Source organism: Phocoena phocoena, chromosome 2, assembly GCF_963924675.1.
Source record: "Phocoena phocoena chromosome 2, mPhoPho1.1, whole genome shotgun sequence".
Taxonomy (NCBI): domain Eukaryota; kingdom Metazoa; phylum Chordata; class Mammalia; order Artiodactyla; family Phocoenidae; genus Phocoena; species Phocoena phocoena.
Window position 1 is genome coordinate 79710260 of NC_089220.1, and position 22613 is coordinate 79732872.

Genomic DNA, 22613 nt, shown 5'->3' on the forward strand with positions numbered 1-22613 from the left:
CTTTTTAAGGAACCTCCATACTGTTCTCCATAGTGGCTGAATCATTTCACATTCCCACCAGCAGTGCAAGAGTGTCCCCTTTTCTCCACACCCTCTCCAGCACTTATTGTTTCTAGATTTTTTGATGATGGCCATTCTGACTGGTGTGAGATGATATCTCATTGTAGTTTTGATTTGCATTTCTCTAATGATTAATGATGTTGAGCATTCTTTCATGTGTTTGTTGGCATTCTGTATATCTTCTTTGGAGAAATGTCTATTTAGGTCTTCTGCCCATTTTTGGATGGGGTTGTTTGTTTTTTTGTTATTGAGCTGCATGAGCTGCTTGTTAATTTTGGAGATTAATCCTTTGTCAGTTGCTTCATTTGCAAATGTTTTCTCCCATTCTGAGGGTTGTCTTTTGGTCTTGGTTATGGTTTCCTTTGCTGTGCAAAAGCTTTGAAGTTTCATTAGGTCCCATTTGTTTATTTTTGTTTTTATTTCCATTACTCTAGGAGGTGGGTCAGAAAGGATCTTGCTGTGATTTATGTCATAGAGTGTTCTTCCTATGTTTTCTTCTAAGAGTTTGATAGTTTCTGGCCTTACATTTAGGTCTTTAATCCATTTTGAGCTTATTTTTGTGTATGGTGTTAGGGAGTGATCTAATCTCATACTTTTACATGTACCTGTCCAGTTTTCCCAGCACCATTTATTGAAGAGGCTGTCCTTTCTCCACTGTACATTCCTGCCTCCTTTATCAAAGATAAGGTGTCCATATGTGCGTGGGTTTATCTCTGGGCTTTCTATCCTGTTCCACTGATCTATCTTTCTGTTTTTGTGCCAGTACCACACTGTCTTGATTACTGTTGCTTTGTAATATAGTCTGAAGTCAGGGAGCCTGATTCCTCCAGCTCCTTTTTTCGTTCTCAAGATTGCTTTGGCTATTCGGGGTCTTTTGTGTTTCCATACAAATTGCGAAATTTTTTGTTCTAGTTCTGTGAAAAATGCCAGTGGTAGTTTGATAGGGATTGCATTGAATCTGTAGATTGCTTTGGGTAGTAGAGTCATTTCCACAATGTTGATTCTTCCCATCCAAGAACATGGTATATCTCTCCATCTATTTGTATCATCTTTAATTTCTTTCATCAGTGTCTTATAATTTTCTGCATACAGGTCTTTCGTATCCTTAGGTAGGTTTATTCCTAGATATTTTATTCTTTTTGTTGCAATGGTAAATGGGAGTGTTTTCTTGATTTCACTTTCAGATTTTTCATCATTAGTATATAGGAATGCCAGAGATTTCTGTGCATTAATTTTGTATCCTGCTACTTTACCAAATTCATTGATTAGCTCTAGTAGTTTTCTGGTAGCATCTTTAGGATTCTCTATGTATAGTATCATGTCATCTGCAGTGACAGCTTTACTTCTTCTTGTCCGATTTGGATTCCTTTTATTTCCTTTTCTTCTCTGATTGCTGTGGCTAAAACTTCCAAAACTATGTTGAATAAGAGTGGTGAGAGTGGGCAACCTTGTCTTGTTCCTGATCTTAGTGGAAATGCTTTCAGTTTTTCACCATTGAGGATGATGTTTGCTGTGGGCTTGTCATATATGGCTTTTATTATGTTTAGGAAAGTTCCCTCTATGCCTACTTTCTGGAGGGTTTTTATCATAAATGGATGTTGAATTTTGTCGAAAGCTTTCTCTGCATCTATTGAGATGATCATATGGTTTTTCTCCTTCAATTTGTTAATATGGTTTATCACATTGATAGATTTGCGTATATTGAAGAATCCTTGCATTCCTGGAATAAACCCCACTTGATCATGGTGTATGATCCTTTTAATGTGCTGTTGGATTCTGTTTGCTAGTATTTTGTTGAGGATTTTTGCATCTATGTTCATCAGTGATATTGGCCTGTAGTTTTCTTTCTTTGTGACATCCTTGTCTGGTTTTGGTATCAAGGTGATGGTGGCCTCGTAGAAGGAATTTGGGAGTGTTCCTCCCTCTGCTATATTTTGGAAGAGTTCGAGAAGGATAGGTGTTAGCTCTTCTCTAAACGTTTGATAGAATTCACCTGTGAAGCCATCTGGTCCTGGGCTTTTGTTTGTTGGAAGATTTTTAATCACAGTTTCAATTTCAGTGCTTGTGATTGGTCTGTTCATATTTTCTATTTCTTCCTGATTCAGTCTTGGCAGGTTGTGCATTTCTAAGAATTTGTCCATTTCTTACAGATTGTCCACTTTATTGGCATAGAGTTGCTTGTAGTAATCTCTCATGATTTTTTTTATTTCTGCAGTGTCAGTTGTTACTTCTCCTTTTTCATTTCTAATTCTATTGATTTGAGTCTTCTCCCTTTTTTTCTTGATGAGTCTGGCTAGCGGTTTATCTATTTTGTTTATCTTCTCAAAGAACCAGCTTTTAGTTTTATTGATCTTTGCTATCGTCTCCTTCATTTCTTTTTCATTTATTTCTGATCTGATTTTTATGATTTCTTTCCTTCTGCTAGCTTTGGGGTTTTTTTGTTCTTTTTCTCTAATTGCTTGAGGTGCAAGGTTAGGTTGTTTATTCGAGATGTTTCCTGCTTCTTAAGGTGGGCTTGTATTGCTATAAACTTCCCCCTTAGAACTGCTTTTGCTGCATCCCATAGGTTTTGGGTCGTTGTGTCTCCATTGTCATTTGTTTCTAGGTATTTTTTTATTTCCTCTTTGATTTCTTCAGTGATCACTTCATTATTAAGTAGTGTATTGTTTAGCCTCCATGTGTTTGTATTTTTTACAGATCTTTTCCTGTAATTGATATCTAGTCTCATGGCATTGTGGTCAGAAAAGATACTTGATACAATTTCAGTTTTCTTAAATTTACCAAGGCTTGATTTGTGACCCAAGATATGATCTATCCTGGAGAATGTTCCATGAGCACCTGAGAAAAATGTGTATTCTGTTGTTTTTGGATGGAGTGTCCTACAAATATCAATTAAGTCCATCTTGCTTAATGTATCATTTAAAGCTTGTGTTTCCTTATTTATTTTCATTTTGGATGATCTGTCCATGGGTGAAAGTGGGGTGTTAAAGTCCCCTACTATGAATGTGTTACTGTCGATCTCCCCTTTTATGGCTGTTAATATTTGCCTTATGTATTGAGGTGCTCCTATGTTGGGTGCATAAATATTTACAATTGTTATATCTTCTTCTTGGATCGATCCCTTGATCATTATGTAGTGTCCTTCTTTGTCCCTTTTAATAGTCCTTATTTTAAAGTCTATTTTGTCTGATATGAGAATTGCTACTCCAGCTTTCTTTTGGTTTCCATTTGCATGGAATATCTTTTTCCATCCCCTTACTTTCAGTCTGTATGTGTCTCTAGGTCTGAAGTGGGTCTCTTGTAGACAGCATATATAAGGGTCTTGTTTTTGTATCCATTCAGCCAATCTGTGTCTTTTGGTGGGAGCATTTAGTCCATTTACATTTAAGGTAATTATCGATATGTATGTTCCTATTTCCATTTTCTATATTGTTTTGGGTTCGCTACTATAGGTCGTTTCCTTCTCTTGTGTTTCGTGTCTAGAGAAGTTCCTTTAGCATTTGTTGTAAAGCTGGTTTGGTGGTGCTGAACTCTCTCAGCTTTTGCTTGTCTGTAAAGGTTTTAATTTCTCCATCAAATCTGAATGAGATCCTTGCTGGGTAGAGTAGTCTTGGTTGCAGGCTTTTCTCCTTCATCACTTTCAGTATGTCCTGCCACTCCCTTCTGGCTTGTAGGGTTTCTGCTGAGAGATCAGCTGTTAACCTTATGGGGATTCCCTTGTGTGTTATTTGTTGTTTTTCCCTTGCTGCTTTTAATATGCTTTCTTTGTATTTAATTTTTGACAGTTTGATTAATATGTGTCTTGGCGTGTTTCTCCTTGTATTTATCCTGTATGGGACTCTCTGTGCTTCCTGGACTTGATTAACTATTTCCTTTCCCATATTAGGGAAGTTTTCAACTATAATCTCTTCAAATATTTTCTCAGTCCCTTTCTTTCTTTCTTCTTCTTCTGGAACCCCTATAATTCGAATGTTGGTGCGTTTCATGTTGTCCCAGAGGTCTCTGAGACTGTCCTCAGTTCTTTTCATTCTTTTTTCTTTATTCTGCTCTGCAGTAGTTATTTCCAATACTTTATCTTCCAGGTCACTTATCCGTTCTTCTGCCTCAGTTATTCTGCTATTGACCCTATCTAGAGTGGTTTTAACTTCATTTATTGCATTGTTCATCGTTGTTTGTTTCATCTTTAGTTCTTGTAGGTCCTTGTTAACTGTTTCTTGCATTTTGTCCATTCTACTTCCAAGATTTCAGATCATCCTTACTATCATTATTCTGAATTCTTTTTCAGGTAGATTGCCTATTTCCTCTTCATTTGTTAGGTCTGGTGGGTTTTTATCTTGCTCCTTCATCTGCTGTGTGTTTTTCTGTCTTCTCATTTTGCTTATCTTACTGTGTTTGGGGTCTCCTTTTTGAAGGCTGCACTTTCGTAGTTCCCGTTGTTTTTGATGTCTGTCTCCAGTGGCTAAGGTTGTTTCAGTGGGTTGTGTAGGCTTCCTGGTGGAGGGGACTAGTGCCTGTGTTGTGCTGGATGAGGCTGGATCTTGTCTCTCTAGTGGGCAGGTTCACGTCTGGTGGTGTGTTTTGGGGTGTCTGTGGCCTTATTATGATTTTAGGTAGCCTCTCTGCTAATGGGTGGGGTTGTGTTCCTGTTTTGCTAGTTGTTTGGCATGGGTTGTCCAGCACTGTGGCTTGCTGGTCGTTGAGTGAAGCTGGGTGCTGGTGTTAAGATGGAGGTCTCTGGGAGATTTCCACCGTTTAATATTATGTGGAGCTGGGAGGTCTCTTGTTGACCAGTGTCCTGAAGTTGGCTCTCCTACCTCAGAGGCAGAGCCCTGACTCCTGGCTGGAGCACCAAGAGCCTTTCATCCACACGGCTCAGAATAAAAGGGAGAAAAAGTAGAGAGAATTAGTAGAAGTATGAGTAAAGAAAGAAGGAAAGGAGGAAAGGAAGGAAGGAAGAAAGAAGCAAAGAAGGAAAGAAAGGAGGGAGGGAGGGAGGGAGGGAGGAATGAAGGAAGGAGGGAAAGAAGGAAAAAAGACAGAAAGATGATACAGTAAAAATAAAATAAAGTATAATATAGTTATTGAATTAAAAAATATTTAGAAAAAAAGGGACGGATAGAACCTTAGGACAAACGTTGGAAGCAAAGCTATACAGAGAAAATCTTACACAGATGCATACACATACACCTTCACAAAAAGAGGTAAAGGGGGAAAAATCATAAATCCTGCTCCCAGAGACCACCTCCTCAATTTGGGGTGATTCGTTGTCTAAAGGAGGGAAGGAAGGAAAGAAAGAAAGAACGAAGGTAAAGTATAATAAAGTTATTACAATTAAACTTAATTATTAAGAAAAAGAATTTTTTAAAAAAAATCATGGACGGATAGAGCCCTAGGACAAATGGTGGAAGCAAGAGTATACAGACAAGATCTCACACAGAAGCATACACGTACACATTCACAAAAAGAGGAAAAGGGGAAAAAAATCATAGATCTCGCTCCTAAATTCCCCCTCTTCAATTTGGGATCATTCCTTGTCTCTTCAGGTATTCCACAGATGCAGGGTATATCAAGTTGATTGTGGAGCTTTAATCCGCTACTTCTGTGGCTGCTGGGAGAGATTTCCCTTTCTCTTCTTTGTTCTCACAGCTCACAGGAGCTCAGCTTTAGATTTGGCCCTGCCTCTGCGTGTAGGTCGCTGGAGGGCATCTGTTTTTTCGCTCAGACAGGACGGGGTTAAAGGAGCCGCTGACTGGGGCCTCCGGCTCACTCAGGCCGGGGGTTGGGGGATGGCGGAAGGAGGGGCACTGCGTGCGGGGCGGGCCTGCGGCGGCAGAGGCAGCGTGACGTTGCGGCAGAGGCCGGCGTGACGTTGCACCAGCCTGAGGCCCGCCGTGCGTTGTCCCGGGGAAGTTGTCCCTGGATCCCGGGAACCTGGCAGTGGCGGGCTGCACAGGCTCCGCGGAAGAGGGGTGTGGAGAGTGACCTGTGCTCGCACACAGGCCCCTTGGTGGCGGCAGCAGCAGCCTTAGCGTCTCCCGCCCGTCTCTGGGGTCCGCGGTTTTAGCCGCGGCTCGCGCCCGTCTCTGGGGTTCGCGCTTTTAGCCGCGGCTCGCGCCCGTCTCTGGAGATCCTTTAAGCAGCGCTCTTAAACCCCTCTCCTCGCGCACCAGGAAACAAAGAGGGAAGAAAAAGTCTCTTGCCTCTTCGGCAGGTGCAGGCTTTTCCCCGAACTCCCTCCCGGCTAGTCGTGGTGCACTAACCCCTTCAGGCTATGTTCAAGCCGCCAACCCCAGTCCTCTCCCTGAGCTCCGTCCAAAACCAAAACCCGAGCCTCAGCTCGCAGCCCCGCCCGCCCCGGCGGGTGAGCAGACAAGCCTCTCGGGTTGGTGAGTGCTGGTCGGCACCGATCGTCTGTGCAGGAATCTCCCCGCTTTGCCCTCCGCACCCGTCGCTGTGCACTACTCCGCGGTCCCGAATCTCCCCCCTCCGTCTCCCGCAGTCTCCGCCCGCGGAGGGGCTTCCTAGTGTGTGGAAACTTTTCCTCCTTCACAGCTCCCTCCCACTGGTGCAGGTGCCGTCCTTATTCTTTTGTCTCTGTTTTTTCTTTTGCCCTACCCAGGTATGTGGGGAGTTTCTTGCCTTTTGGGAGATCTGAGGTCTTCTGCCAGCCTTCAGTAGGAGTTCTGTAGGAGTTGTTCCACGTGTGGATGTATTTCTGGTGTATCCGTGGGGAGGAAGGCGATCTCCGCGTCTTACTCTTCCGCCATCTTCAAGGTCCCCCCATGGCTCAATTTTATGCATGAAAACATGTGTGGCTCATAGGATCATCAAGGAGAAAACAGTGGCTCTTTAGATTCCAGCCGTAAACAGTATGGAAAAGCCTCTCTGATATCTTCCAGTGATCATTATCACAAAAAATGATGCTTTTTCAAAACTCAGATATCACTGGGGATTTTTAAGATTTACTTGAAAAATATAAGCAGTGGGGTAGTCAGTTTGCAATTACTCCCAAATTCAGTGAATTTAAGTTTACTGAGTTCCATATACTGTATACTATATCTATGAAGGTTGCTTGCAGTGCTGTTTCTGTCCCTGTGAAGGCTACAGCTGTCACAAAGCTCCCGTGACATGTCATTGTCTTCTGTTATCATCCTTGCTCTACAGCCTGTATCCCTACATCACAAACCACCTCCTTGGCTTGCCAACATGGCCATGAGAAGAGGCGATGTTGCTTTAGTGTCGCTTTTGAACCGAAGGGAAAGAGCAAAACAAGCCCTTATGCATAGATGTTTTGGCTTGGATACAGGACACTAGCTCAAATAAAATGCCCTGCAAATAGCACAGATCCCTGTAAACAAATACTGCCTCCACGCCTGGTGTAAAACATCCACAGATAAGGCTAAGACTATCAAATGCTGCTTTGGGACATGCTTTTGTCTCCTTCATCTTTAAGCTCAGAGCTCAATCCAATTATCCACAAATTTAGGTTCTGTTCCTGATTTATGTATACTAGGGTTGGAGAGTTGTTGTTTTAAAAATATTTTTGGTATGACAAGTTGAAAATTTTAGCTCATAAGCTAAGATTACCTCAAAATAAATATGTTAAGTAAATCCACAAGATATGAATGCAAGGACTCTTGGCATACAAGAAAGTTAAAATATAAATTTTTCACAAGGAATTGACATAATTCATAAGATTCTTTACATTCTCACCATTTATTTTGAGAATGTCCAATTTGTGCATTTTTCATCAACTTATACTGTTAAGCATAAAATGTTTTCCCCAAAAAAGGATTCCTGAAAGATTCTTGAAATTGCCTTCTGCAGTTTCCTTCCTCACTGTATCTAACTATAAAATCCTTACACTGTGTTACTAAAATGCTAGATTCTTTCCATAATTCATATTGATTTTTGCATAAAATGCCTATTCTGAGCTCAGAACTACATAATCAAACACAACCATCAGTTTCTGATGCTAAACAAAATTATCCCTTTGGGGGAATTTAGTCACACCTTCTCTGGAGATAAAGGGGAAAATAATCATCTCACTTCCTGAAACATTATAGCTTTACATTAGATAAAATAGACACCTCTATCTGGAGTCAATTTCCATGTCAGGTAAATCAAATAGTCATAGCTCCACAGTAAAGAACAAAATTTCATCTGTAAGTCAAATTTCTAGACAGTTCCTGAGGCTTTTAAATCTTCAAATACTCAAAGAAGGAGGTGGTCATGAAGGAGCGTATGAAAAGTGATCTTTTTCCCAGGGAATTTTTATCTACTATTAGCCAGATGATGTCTCCTTCATGTTAGTCCCTCCCCAAAACAAATTAAGACTGCCAAATTAATCTTCAGAAGAATTCCTCTGTGTAGAAGGTGTAAATCCTAAAACCCTATCATATCCTTTCACATCCAGAGTTGCTCTGGGGAGCAATACACAAGCTCATCTCCTCCCACCATCCTCACTCTGACCCCTCCTCACTGGGGACACCCACATTGCCTTTCCTCCCCTTCTTGGTACAGAGCAAACAGCTTTGATACTTGCTGCTGTCCCCTCTTCCTGAAAGTGTTATCCTCGTGCATTTGAACTGGGGCTTTGTCACACTGCCCAAGTCTCAGCTCAGATGTCTCTGTCCCACAGACACCTTCTCTGACCACTCATCCAAAGTGGCTTCACCAGGAATTTCATGTCTCATCCCTTTGGTTTCATTGACTTCAGAATAGTCATCCTGATCTGAAACTAACTTGCCTACTTGTTTTCTTGTTTATTATCTGGCCTCCCCATTCCCCACTGGAATATAAGCTCTATGAGGACAGGGCTTTTACCTGTTCTCTGTTGTCTTCTGGGTCACCGTCAGTACACAATATACTTAACAGACCAGAGACAGAAGCAGATTCTGTTGTGTCTGGGAGAAAAATATTACATCCTAAGGCTCCTAAGTCTCCTTCTCCCCAACCTCTTTGCTTTCTCACCCAGATCAAGAATTTCTGTCTTTGAACTGCTCAAACATCCTCAAACCAACTGCCTTTCATTTAGTCACCACAAAATGAATTCTAGGTCCCAAGCGTGCATTCTGTCACTTCTCTACCAAACTGATACTCCATGATTCTCTGAGGAACGTTCCTTCCTTCCAGGCAGCACACAGAGCCTGCAGTGCAGGTTACTAAACGTGAATGCAGGCACCATGGCTGACGACTTCCAAATATGGCATCAAAACAGCCACGGCAACCCGTTTAAATGATATCATATCTCCCAGCGGCTGGATTTCGGTTTGTTAATTTTAAAATGAGAGGCCGGTTTAAAGATTAACAATTTGCTTGGATAAAGGAAAAGGGAAAAATATAATTAATCATTTGCCTGTCCCCCAACACTAGTTTACAAAACCATGGTGCAACTTTATTGAGCTCAAAATTGAAGGGTGGCAAGGTTAATATGTAGCTTTAGACCTCACGGTTTCATTAACAAACACATTACAGGCTGTAAAGCTGAACTGACATTAATGCTAGGCCCAAACAAAGTAAATAATTACTGGCTTGGCAAATGAGGAAGTACTTGCAGAGTTTGTTTACATTGGGTTTTTGGAAAATTCATGTTGGCAACAAGTCAAATACAGTTTGACTAGTAATTGTGACAATTGCTCACAGATGCTGCTGGAAGAACAACAAAAGAATGGATTTATGGCTTTTCTTTCCCCCTACATTTTCCCCCTTTGTTGCCTTTTTTTTTTTTCTTTACCATTTTGGATCAATAAAGAACTTGCAGCCACAAAGATAAGTGGGTTACATGGCAGATGGGCCTTGGAATGTTTAAAAATCTCATGTTGCATTTTGTCTCTTGGCCCTAGATTGGAAAAGACACAGCTGTATTCAAGCTGCATTCATAAAATCCATGCTCCTTGAAAATGCCTATGAGTCCTCTCAATAGAACAGAGTTGAGATGAAGCCTGTGTAGAAATTTTCCAATAGAAAGACTGGTTTGTTTTGTGCTGGTGCACTGTTAACAAGCCACTGAGTTCGTAAGACTTAAGGAGAGAATTCTAGCTGAACAGGATCCATTTCATTTTCCCTAGCTGGACTGGAAAAGTATAAACAGGAATCAAGGAATAAAACAACTCACCAAACTGGAAAATAGTTCTGCAGAGCAACTGAGGTCTGTGACATATAATTTGAAACAATTTTGGTTTCCCTCATCAAAGGTCAGTATTTTGCCAACTAAAAGCTAATACTTCACACACACACATCCTGGTCCTTCCAAACACTTGAATCTAAATCTCTTTATTCTTGAAAGATAGAATTTCAATGATTTTAAGTATAAATGCAAAGCCTGGATCTTTCTAATTCCATTTCTACTAACTTCAAGTTGTAAGAGCCAGAATATCCTGGGATTTTATAGTGCTTAACGAAATCGTTCAACATGAGAATCTAAAGCCTTCATTATTATTTAAGTGCCTTATCTAGATCCATAATCTTTGAGATACCAAAGCCACATCCATTGTCTGTTCCAACACATTGTTCTATCATTCTCTAAATCATGTTTCTCTTACTACTCCTTTGGGTGATGACTGCATAAAACTGAATAAAAGTAGATCATTATCTGCTAAATAACTAAAGTAGAAAGGAATATATGCCCCAATAGGCCTTCTTTTAACCATTTAAATACTGTGCTCATCTGTCAATAACAGGCTCAATTCACATCATCCAAGTTTTCAGATTTTTATTACCTCTAATCTTGAAACCCTAACTATTCCTTAGAAGGAAAAACTCTTACTGTGATACCAGCTTGTAGCTGAAACACAAATAGCTATAATATTTGAAACTCTAAAATTTCCTATCTCCCAACTTTCCTATTGCCTGGACTTCTCTGACAGTGGAATTTGAATGTCACAGGCAGGACACAGGAGAGGTTGGCTGGAAGCAAAATTCTTCAGATTTAGAGGCAGAATCTTTGACTCATGTCTGGATCATCATTGGCCATTAGCACAAGGCCAGTGATAAAACTTCTCTGATGCCCCTGAATCAACTCAACCTAAGAATTACCAGTGCAACTTTCTGATACACTTTTTAACTCTAGGCTAATTATCAACGGTAATAACACAGGGTAACATTCTACTAAATAATGTGTCATACATGACTGGGATCATTATAATAGCCTCTTAACTAGCTTGGTCGCCTCTTTTTTTTTTTTCTGCGGTACGCAGGCCTCTCACTGTTGTGGCCTCTCCCGTTGTGGAGCACAGGCTCCGGACGTGCAGGCTCAGCGGCCATGGCTCACGGGCCTAGCTGCTCCGCGGCATGTGGGATCTTCCTGGACCAGGGCACGAACCCGTGTCCCCTGCATCGGCAGGCGGACTCTCAACCACTGCGTCACCAGGGAAGCCCACCTCTAACTTTTCACTTTTCAAATCTTTCTCCCAGATTACAGTCAGCCCCAGATTTGATCATGTCATACCATTTCTCAGAATTTACTGAGGGAGTCTTACTGCCTACAGGATAATGTCCAAATGCCCACCTGCCCACACATTTCTTTGAATGTTGACACCATCTAACCTTGACTTAGCTTTAGCTATCTACAACCTGATTCCATTGTCCTCCTGCTGTTGATGGTTCCTCAACCTCCTGATGGCTCCCTTCAGGTCTGCTTGGCATTTTCTCAAGAATCCTTGCACTCTGCCTAACTGAAGACTCAGGCAAGAGATAAATTACTCTTGTAGGCTGATTTTTGAGTTTCTTTTACCACTGACCTTCTTTTGCTACCACAAAAAATTATGTTCTTTTACTCAAGACCTGGTAGGCTACATTAAAGATTTTGAACATTTTTCCAGTAAAATTTCTGGAATTTTAAGTTTGTGCTTATATCACAAAGCCAGATCATAAATTTAAAAAAAAATTGCTGTTTATACAAATTTGGAGAATTCACTGCTGTCTGATAAATACTTTAAGCAATAATGGCACTAGAAAGTAGAACTCAATATATAATAGATATAAACATAAAAATATATAGATATATATTTCAACCATAAAGTCATAGAATGTTACCTGTCTCTCAGAGTAACATTTGTTGAGTTATAAAACTGACTCACTGAATGCTCTAAAGTTATACTGTTGAATAACATACATGGAAAAAAACCAGAATTATAACCCCAGGCAAAAATGAATATATTAGAGGTGAATTTTGGAAGAAGTAAAAAAGAAATAGAAAGCAGTTATAAGGGGAGCACTTAAAATTAGGTATGAATGGTTTGCACTGTTGATTAAAGCATTTTAAAAATCAATAAAAGAACACTTTGCACCAAGTAGCTTTCAGGAACCTTAGGAAAGACCATGTGATTCAGTTCAAAGGTTAGAAGCCTTTGACCCAACAAGTGAAGAAGGTGGTTCCATCTCCATTTCAAGAGGAACAAATAACTATAAGTTCAGAGTCTAAAATCAAGTGTTAATTGTTTGCTCTAAGAAATTTTTTAAAGAAACAAGCTATGTTCAAAAAATGTAATATCTAATATAAAGATTGTATTGTTTCATTATATTATTTTATTACATATCTCATATCTTCTATCATATGATAAGCTCCTTAAGGCACCTCTGTATTACATAAATCCAAAATTTAATACCATATTCCTTATACAGGTAGGCTAACTGTGTATTTTGAGTTGGATAATATTCACATATATTCATATATTCTTATATATTCACATATATTCATATATTCTTCATTCAAGAAGCCTTTTAGATCTTCTCAGACTTTCTGATTCTCTGATTATCCTACATTTTCCCCTTTTAACTAAAGAATATGTTTCAGAGATGAGCTACACTTGGTTGTTTGTATGTTTCCTCTCAATCATGTTACTGGGCCATATGCCTATCACTAATGCAATCATTAGGAACAGGGGACTGGAGGTCTGAATAGCCACCTGGTCCTGTGTCCACCTCTAGGATAATGGTGGTGCTGGTGGCACCATGACCAGCATACCCACCAAGCCTACATGGGGTTGTGGGAACCCATTTGTGATAACTCTACCGCATGTATTTAACAATAAACAAACCAAGGACAAGAACTTTGCTTTCTTTTCAAGTTCCCACAGAGCATGTTTAAAATACACTCTCCTGATCATAGATTTAGCTTACATAGGCCACTACCAGGACTAGCCTTGAAATAAGCAGGTGCTGTTGGGTTAATAAAAAGAAGGATCAGGGGAAAATAGTGGCAGAATCTCACTGCTCAAAATCTATTCTGAAAGCTGTTTACATTGTTGTGAAGACTATTAAAATGGGATCTTGCCTGTTATCTAATTTTAGCTGAAACCCCAGAGTCAAGAAATCTAAGTAGTTCCTTATCTAAAATAACATGCTGGGCCTTTGCAGGCATTCACAGAAGAAGAAAGCTGGTGACCCCTAAGCACCACCCATTCCAGGAAAAGCCTGTACCTCCAGAGTTTGATGAGGCAAGATGATGATTGATTCCCTTGGTAAGATGAGACCTCAGAGAAGACTTGAGTGGTCCTGGACTCTGGTTGAGAGGAACACCTACAGGGCAAAGTGAACTCAGCAAATAAAATCTGTGGGAGTAGACTTCCAGAAGTGAGGTACGAAGTCATAAGCAGACAGCCAAAGGATGCAGCACATATGCTGGGGGGACCCAGTAAAAAGTCTCAGGAAATGTGTGAAAGTCTGTGCACATATATGCATGTATGCATGTGATCTCCAAAAAGATCCACAAAAGACTCATAAAGGAAGATAAGAATTTGACCATTCAGTGAAACCCAAAGAGCACCAATGCCAGTTGACCAATTATACCAGTCGAGCAAGACACTTTCTGTCTCTGACCTCTCTCTCTGTCTCCATTCTCAAAACTTGGAGAAGCCAACGGAATCATAGGGTGTTGGGAACAAAGGGTGGAAAGGTGAGTGGGGCATAATTAAAACCTGATCTGTGTCTAGCCAGAACTGAGGAGGCAGGGAGACAAAAAAAAAAATCGCTTAATTTGCATGACATTTGGGCATTTAATATTAGAGTGGACTATACTTTCTATTAGTTAAATAAAGTGATTGTTTATTAATATTTGAGAGTGACCAGAAGAGCTAGACAACCTGCAAAAGATAATGCAGAGGTAGGGAAAAATATGAATAAACATAACACTGAATGTTGTAGAGAAAAATAGCACATTTTTATAATTTCATCTCTAATAGACCAGTTTGTTCCATAAACTTGTTGTAATTTATTTCTTAGCTTTCCCTAATGCTTGAAAGGCACTGTTAAAAAATCATTTGTGTTAACTATGCTGGATCATTGTACCTGAATTGTTAGGACTCCTTCAGTTGTAAAAGAAATCCAATTCAAACTAGATTTTAAAAGAAGAGAATGGTCCACATAACTGAAATGGTTTCATGCAGAACCGGATCTAGGGGCTTAAGTGAATCATCAGGACTTACTTGCTCTCTGTTTTTTATCACTGCTTTTTTTTTTTCTCTTCTATTTCAGATAGTTTCCACCTTGCAACATTGCATTTGTTACTCTCCTAGCAATAAATATCAAATATTAGAGAATTCTCTTGGGCCATATGTCTATCACTAATGCAGTCATTAGGAACAGGGGACTGGAGTCTCTGATTGGTCACCTGGTCCTATGCCCACCTCTAGGATGATGGTGGTGTTGGTGGCACCATGACCAGCATACCCACCAAGCCAACATGGGGTTGTGGAGAAGTGGTTACCCACAAGAAAACTGGATTGCTGTAACCAGAGAGGAAGAAGGGCAAAAGCAACAGAGGTCTCTTACAATCACCCAAGCTTATTAGTGTTTATTGGAGTGGATAGCTAGCCAGCTGTGGGTCTAGTTTTAAGCTTGGGTTTCTGCCTTCATTGAGTAGAAATATCTGGGTAAAAAACAGAAGAAAAGATTGTAATAAAATTGCCACGTTATGTTCTGTAATGATTTTTAAAATAGGTTCACAATTTACACACTTCCCTTCAAAAGGTGGAACCTAACTCCTTCCTCTTAAAGTTTGGGCTGGACTTCATGACTTGCGTTTAATGAATAATGTTGTGAAATCATGAAAGTGATGTTATTTCACTTCTGAGGCCAGGTCACAAAAAAGAATAGCTTCTGCATGCCCTCTCTCGGATCACTTCCTCTGGGGGAAGTCAGCTACCATGTCATGAGGACTCAGGCATCCTACAGAAAGATCCACATGTGAACCTTCCTGAATTGAAGTCTCTGCCAGTAGCCAACACCACCTTGCCAACCACCTTGTAAGCCACCTTACAGAAGCTGATCCAGCAGCTCCAATCAAGCTTTCAGATGGTGTTGCAACGTGACCACCTGGGGGACATCATGATTAAACCTCCCAAGAGACCCTATGCTAGAATCACCCAGCTAAACTGCTCCCAACATCCTGACCCATAGAAACTGTGAGAATTATAAAGGTTTATTGTCATTCTAAACCACTAAGTTTGGGGGTTATTTGTTATGTAGAATAGTTAAATAACACATGTGTCTACTAAGATGATAATGGATGCTCTATGAAACAAAAGGTCAAATACATGTGGTTAAATATGTATAACAGCTATCTTTGCTGTAGGACTTCTCAGAACCTTAATATGCTAATATAACTGTGTGTTTCCAGAGAGACAGAGACAGAAGCAGATATAGTATGCAATTTCCCAAACTTCTTTATAAATGCCTTTCTTTTTGAAACACCTAATAATATCTCTGAAACTCTTAAGTTCCTAGGACATTTGGCTAGGAAGTATATATTAGAGAAGACAACCAAGAAATGTTTTGCTTCTTAAAGAGCAATTTAGCATCTTAGGCAAAATCTGAATAACAAATTAATAGGGCCAGGATTAAGGTGAGGCAATTGAGGTACTCACCTCAGGGGCAAAATTTCAAGAAAACTCAGTAATCAAAATAAAGAATTTTAGGGCTTCCCTGGTGGCGCAGTGGTTGAGAGTCCGCCTGCCGATGCAGGGGACACGGGTTCGTGCCCCGGTCCGGGAAGATCCCACATGCGGCAGAGCGGCTGGGCCCGTGAGCCATGGCCGGTGAGCCTGCGCGTCCGGAGCCTGTGCTCCGCAACAGGAGAGGCCACAACAGTGAGAGGCCCGCGTACCACAAAAAAATAAAAAATAAAAAAAATAAAGAATTTTAAATAATATTTTTAAGATAAAAATGAATGCACAAACACCCATGGTGAACAAAATATCAAAAGTTTAAATAAAGACAGGTGTTTGTTATTTTGTTTATTTTATGATCCTGCATTACAGTGCACAGAAAACAGTTATTTCCAATTAGTCTGGTTCCTGGCCCACACAGTGATCATGTTCCTCTCCAGGCAGGTTTATAAGGGTTAACAGCGTACAAAGAGATTAGGCAACACGTGTGGTCTTTTTTTAACTGTAGAGATTGTATTAACTTTTCTACTTGGCTGAAATTGTGGACAGATATTTTGATACATATGTATGGGAGCACATATTTTTTTCCACCTCTGGCTCCAATATGGCTGAGCAGGGCACTGCAGATCAGTAACCTCTCTAGTGAGGGGACATCGCATGATGTAGGTATCATGTATTCTGCAGGAACTAGAGTTTCCAATTTTCTCCTAAAGTTGGTGCCACAGATGGGCATTTACTTCTGGGGTCTTTAGGCAGGATTCATGACATTATCCAGAGACCCTGAGAAAATGGCATACAGGACAAGTTCTGATGCGAGGGAAATATCCAGGACCACTAAGGAGATCAAGCCTGATCAGCAGAACTGAAGACACTCTGGACCATCCTGGGCAGCATAAATATATAAAATTCCTAGGACGGGGAAGGAGGGTAACACCAATAATGGAGGGAGGAAGATGAGGGGAAAACAATTCTGCCCAGGCCATAGTTTTGCTTATGGTCTTCCATGTTAATTCCTTCAACTGCAAAGGTAGATTTTCATTTGTCTATTTGTTTGTTAATTCACAAATTGAAAATTTCTACACAGACATTTTAAACATCCTTTCAAATATTTGTCTTTTTCTCTCACATCTCCTTTGTGGAGTCTGGGATGCATTTCACAGAAAGAAATTAAGAGTAAATTGGTTTCTCATTTGTTTTCCAGATTGGAATAAAAAAAAGTTTATAAGACAAAAGGATCTTTTTAAAACCACCTCCCAGATATAAATTACATCTGCTGGATCCTGTTGCTGTGTAGTTGATAGAACAGAAACTGATTTTGCTACAAATGGGGGTGTCTCTTCAGATGCTAGTTTTCTACCTCCAAAAGCAGTACAGTATGTCTGAATGTTGATTTGACTTTAGACCTGCTTAGTCAGCTCTTAAAACTCTCCTCTTTGGTGAACACTGCATAGTGAAGCATAGGATTTTTTTTCTTTTTTAATAAATTTATTTATTTTATATTATTTAATTTTTGGCTGCATTGGGTCTTCGTTGCTGTGCACGGGCTTTTCTCTGGTTGCGGTGAGCAGGGGCTACTCTTCATTGCAGTGTGAGGGCTTCTCATCGCGGTGGCTTCTCTTGTTGAGGATCACGGGCTCTAGGTGCGCGGGCTTCAGTAGTTGTGGTGCATGGGCTCAGTAGCTGTGGCTCACGGGCTCTAGAGCACAGGCTCAGTAGTTGTGGTGCAACTACTCAGTAGTTGTGGCTTAGTTGCTCTGCGGCATGTGGGATCTTCCCGGACCAGGGCTTGAACCCATGTCCCCTGCATTGGCAGGGGGATTCTTAATCACTGGGCCACCAGGGAAGCCCCAAGCATAGGATTCTTTGGCTCACCTTTTCTTTCTTCAAACTGAAGGGAGCCTGAGCATTGTGACAGAAAGAATTTTAATGCAATTCATGTTGCAAATGACAGTACATACACTATTCCAACACACTCTGGCCTCCTCTGCAGCCACTCAGCACTGTGGCATCTAATTTTTCAGCTTTGCCATATGGAGCTAATCTCTTCTCAAGCAAATGTCAAATCTATAATAATTAGTCAGTGCTGTTCATTTCTCCTTCCAGCCCATACTGACCTCTTGCTGGGTAGACTGAGCACTAGCTCTAATGTCAGGTGTTTGTGAAAGCTTCTCTCAGCTTTTCTTATTCTTCTCTTCGACTTCTCTGACCTGTTTATTATTTATAAAATTCTATAGTAGGAATGCTCCTGTAACTCAGGGATTGACAACATTTTTCTCAAAAGGGCCACATAATAAAAATTTAGGCTTTGCGGGTCATATGGCTTCTGCAGTAATACTCAACTCTGCCATTGTAGTGCAAAAGCAGTCATGGATAGTATAAAATGAATGAGTGTGGCTGTGTTCCAGTGAAACTTTATTTGCAAAAACAGGCAGACAAGGTGGATTTGGTCCCTGGGCTGTAGTGTGCTGAGCCCTGCTATAGATTATGGCTCTGAACTTGGCTAAAATGAAGAGGCCCATGGAAGAATTCTCCTTATCCATTTTCTTTTCTTTACCAAGAACTGATTTCAACAAGGAGATGGCCATCTAGGAGATACTAGACACTAGAAAAGAGTTTGTTTTTACCTTTTCTTTTAAGAAAAGCTCTATAATTCTCTTGATGTGAATTGACCACAAGAGAATTTTTAGTTGCCATTTTTTAGTGTGATACCTTCTACTTTTCTGGGTAAGAAGACTAAGCCAGAAGTGGAAAAAATTTGTAAAGACTCATTCAATTGAAAACTTGAGAAGAGTACTAAAACATAGGATCTAGAGACTGTTATAGTCCCTCTTGACTAGGTACTTATATCTGTTTAGTTTTTAATTCAGTCCTGGGTGTCAAGAGTTTGCATATCATTGACAAACTAAAACAGGTTTGGAAGAGAGTAAAAGAAGTTGGATGACTTGCAATCATGTTGTATAAGGAACAAAGAAAATGGGGTTGTTCAATCAAGAGGAGAAGATTCATGGGGAAAACAATACTTTTCTTCATATATTTGAAGAGCTGAATTTAGAATAGGGAGTACATTTTCTTAGCATGATTTTGGATGATTTAAAAACCAAAAAGGGAAAATTTCAAGAAAAATCTCAGCTAAATTTTTAAAGAGTTTTCTAAGAAAATTGAAGATGGAAATGACTATGTAGAAAGTGGTAGAATTTCTTCTTTTTTTTTTTTTTTTTTTTTTTTTTGCGGTACGTGGGCCTCTCACTGTTGTGGCCTCTGCCGTTGCGGAGCACAGGCTCCATACACGCAGGCTCGGCAGCCATGGCTCACGGGACCAGCCACTCCGCGGCATGTGGGATCCTCCCAGACCGGGGCACGAACCCGTGTCCCCTGCCTCGGCAGGTGGACTCTCAACCACTGCGTCACCAGGGAAGCCCGAATTTCTTCTTTTTAACCATAATATGGTAGGTATATTGTGGAGGAAGTTCAATAATCAGATGAGCCATTTGATTAGGTCAATTATTCCCAGTCATAAAGTTTATAGACCAGGAATATATACACACAAATATACTTTTAAAAATAAGAAACTGAAAAAAATGCTTACTAACTTTTTATAATGCCAAGTAAGGACCTTCAAACTAAAACTGATGATCAGTATCATTTCAGAAAATAAACTATATTTTAAAATATTAAAATTAAAGGCAGTCTGCAAAAATAAACAAAAAAATTTTACAGTATAGTTTCTAATTTCATCAGATAAAAATCTAGCTAGTTAAATGAAGAGATGACATGGGTTTTGATTTTCTCACTTTGGTACAGAATGGCAAAACCTGTGTCATGAAGCATGAGTCTCTTGATTATCATTTGGAAAGTACTGAACATTTATAGTTCTCTCCAATTCTAAGATTCTGAACTTTTAAGTGAATATGACAATACCAAAGTATGAACTGGGTCCTTCTTCCAAGCACATAGTAGTGACTTAATAAAGGTAAAAGTTACTTTCAAAATGCTCTGTCATGTGAATTTATTATTCTAAATGATTTCATTTACACACAAGTGGCAACATGCTACACCATAGGCAAAGCATAGCTTCTAAGTGTTTTGCTATCCTTGTAATAGAGCTAAAATACAAAACACCGTAACTTGATGAATAATAGTTACACAGCAACTAGTTATTATGGGTTGAATTATGCCCCTCCTCCACAGGAAAAAAAAAAAAAAGCCTAGCAAGTTAATACACTAATCTTGATCATTTCAGAGGCAAAAAGAAAAATCCACTGGCAATATGAAATGAACAGTAGACTTATCCTGGAAATTTTCTAATAACACTTAGCATTTCAAGATAACTTAAACAAATTATATTTTCAACTAAAATTCTAACTGAAGAGGAGTTAAAAATAACATTCAGAAGATCGCACCCATTGTAAAAACTCTTTCTTAAGCGATTTTGCCCCTTTCCTCCAGTTTTCCTCGGGACATATATTGTAATGCTCTTTGTACAAATGCTTTTGTGAAAAATTTTTGTGAATTCAATGCATTCCTGGATTTTGTCTCCCTAACACACACACACACACACACACACACACACACACACACACACACACTAGCCCTGGCAAAAAAGTAAGGCATAGTGAATATTGAGGGGGGCAAACACTACATGAGCTTCTACTCACTGCTATGTCAATGCACATAAATTCTAATTTGTAACACCCCTGCAGTTCCATTGTATGGCTCCATTAGTCTATGCATGAATTATTCACACATGATACATCATAGTGGCATCAGAACCATTTGTGATATCAATTCACACTATTATAAAACAGGTAATCTTCAACTGTCCAACACAACATGTGTTAATTAGCTCTCCAAGAAACTTTGCTAGTCAATCACCTTCTTAAAGCCCAGCTCTGGCCTCACCTTCTCCAAGCCTTCCAATCACTCTATCTTACAGCCATATCTTTCATTTTCAGACTACCCATGGAATACCTGACAAAATTTAGTAGTTTAAACTACATTTCTTTGCGTTGTTCTTTTTATTGTTTTGCAGATTTAACTCTTCTGTCTCTGAATATATTATTGATTCTTGAGGGGTGGAACCACTATATATGGTTCTTTTGTAATTTCCACAGTACTTAGCAATGCTAGACACATAGTAAGTTTTCAGTAAATACTAGTTGACTTGTTTAACTGCCATGCAAATAGATATAATTCACAAATTTTTAGATGCTGGGCTACTTGGCTTAGCAGATTTCAACTTGTTGAATAATCATGAGTTTTGAGGTATGGTTTATTATTTTGTTATGAAATATTTGTCTTTTTATTTCCATTAATTCTCTGAAGAAACAAACTGCTTTTTGTGTAATATTATTAAAAGCATGATTGCTGTGAGGTTAGGAGAAATATATGTAAATTTTCGAAGCATAGTAAGAGACACAAAATAAACAATCAATGTATAATTATCATTACTATTTTGCCACTCTACAATTTTTCAGGGCATGTAACAATGGCAAATTACTAGCAGAGTACTTATTATAGCAGAAAAGCAGTTTATAAGGGAGATTCACACAGTTTAGTCCTATGCATTCAGTAGGTACTTAATAAGTTATAAGTAAACTTTCCATTGAAAGACAACATACATACCAAAACACACAAGTTCTCCCAATGCACAGCACAAAGGAATGGTCACAAAGTGAACATATCTGTGGAACCAACAACCAGGTCAGGCAACAGAAGATTATCAGCACCCCAGAAGCTCCTTTAATGCAAAATTTAAGTCCCTACGCATAACATCAAGTAAAACCATTATCCTGACTTCTTATAGCATTGATTAATTTTACCTGTTTTTGAACTTTACATAAATGGAGTCATATTGTATGCACTCTTTCATGGCTGGCTTTTTCCACTCAGTTTAGTGAGATCAATGCATACCATTGCATGCAGCTGCTTGGTTTTTTGGCTTTTTTTGTCATTCTGTTTTTTATCAATAGTACTGTATATTATTCTACCCTATGAATATACCACAATTTATTTATTCATTCCATAATATGTGAGTTTTTATGACTAGTACTTTTTGGATATTATTAAGCAAGTCTTTGGGGGAACTTATATATACATTTCTATGGAGTATAAACATAAGAGGGGAACTGCTGAATTATTCTATTCATATTCACCAGATAATATACTTTAGTAGGTTTAGTTTTTACAAGAAATTGCCAAACGGGCTTTCAAATTGCTTTTGCCAACTTACACTTTCACCAGCAGTGAACTGGAATTTCTCCACATTGTCTCCCATCTTTAATGTTACCTGTCTTTTTAAATTTTTAGCTATTTTGGAGTATGTTTAATAATATCTCAAAATAATTTATATTTCTATGATGAAATTGAGAACTTCTCAGGTCTATTGGTCATTGGGTAATCCTATTTTGTAACTGCTTAGTCAAATATTTTGTCCATTTTTCTACTGAGTTGTTGTTCCTTTCTTAGAGATTTATAGATATTCTTTGTGTGTAATGTAATCACTGATACATTTAAATTTATATCCACCATCCTGCTTCTATTTTCTATTTGACCTGGCTGATAAAAGTAAGAATTATTACTGCTATCCTTTCCCTAGTAATGGTAGAACTTTGGAATACTTCATCTCCCTCTTGCCTTTTGCATTTTTATGTTTACTCCTGGGACATT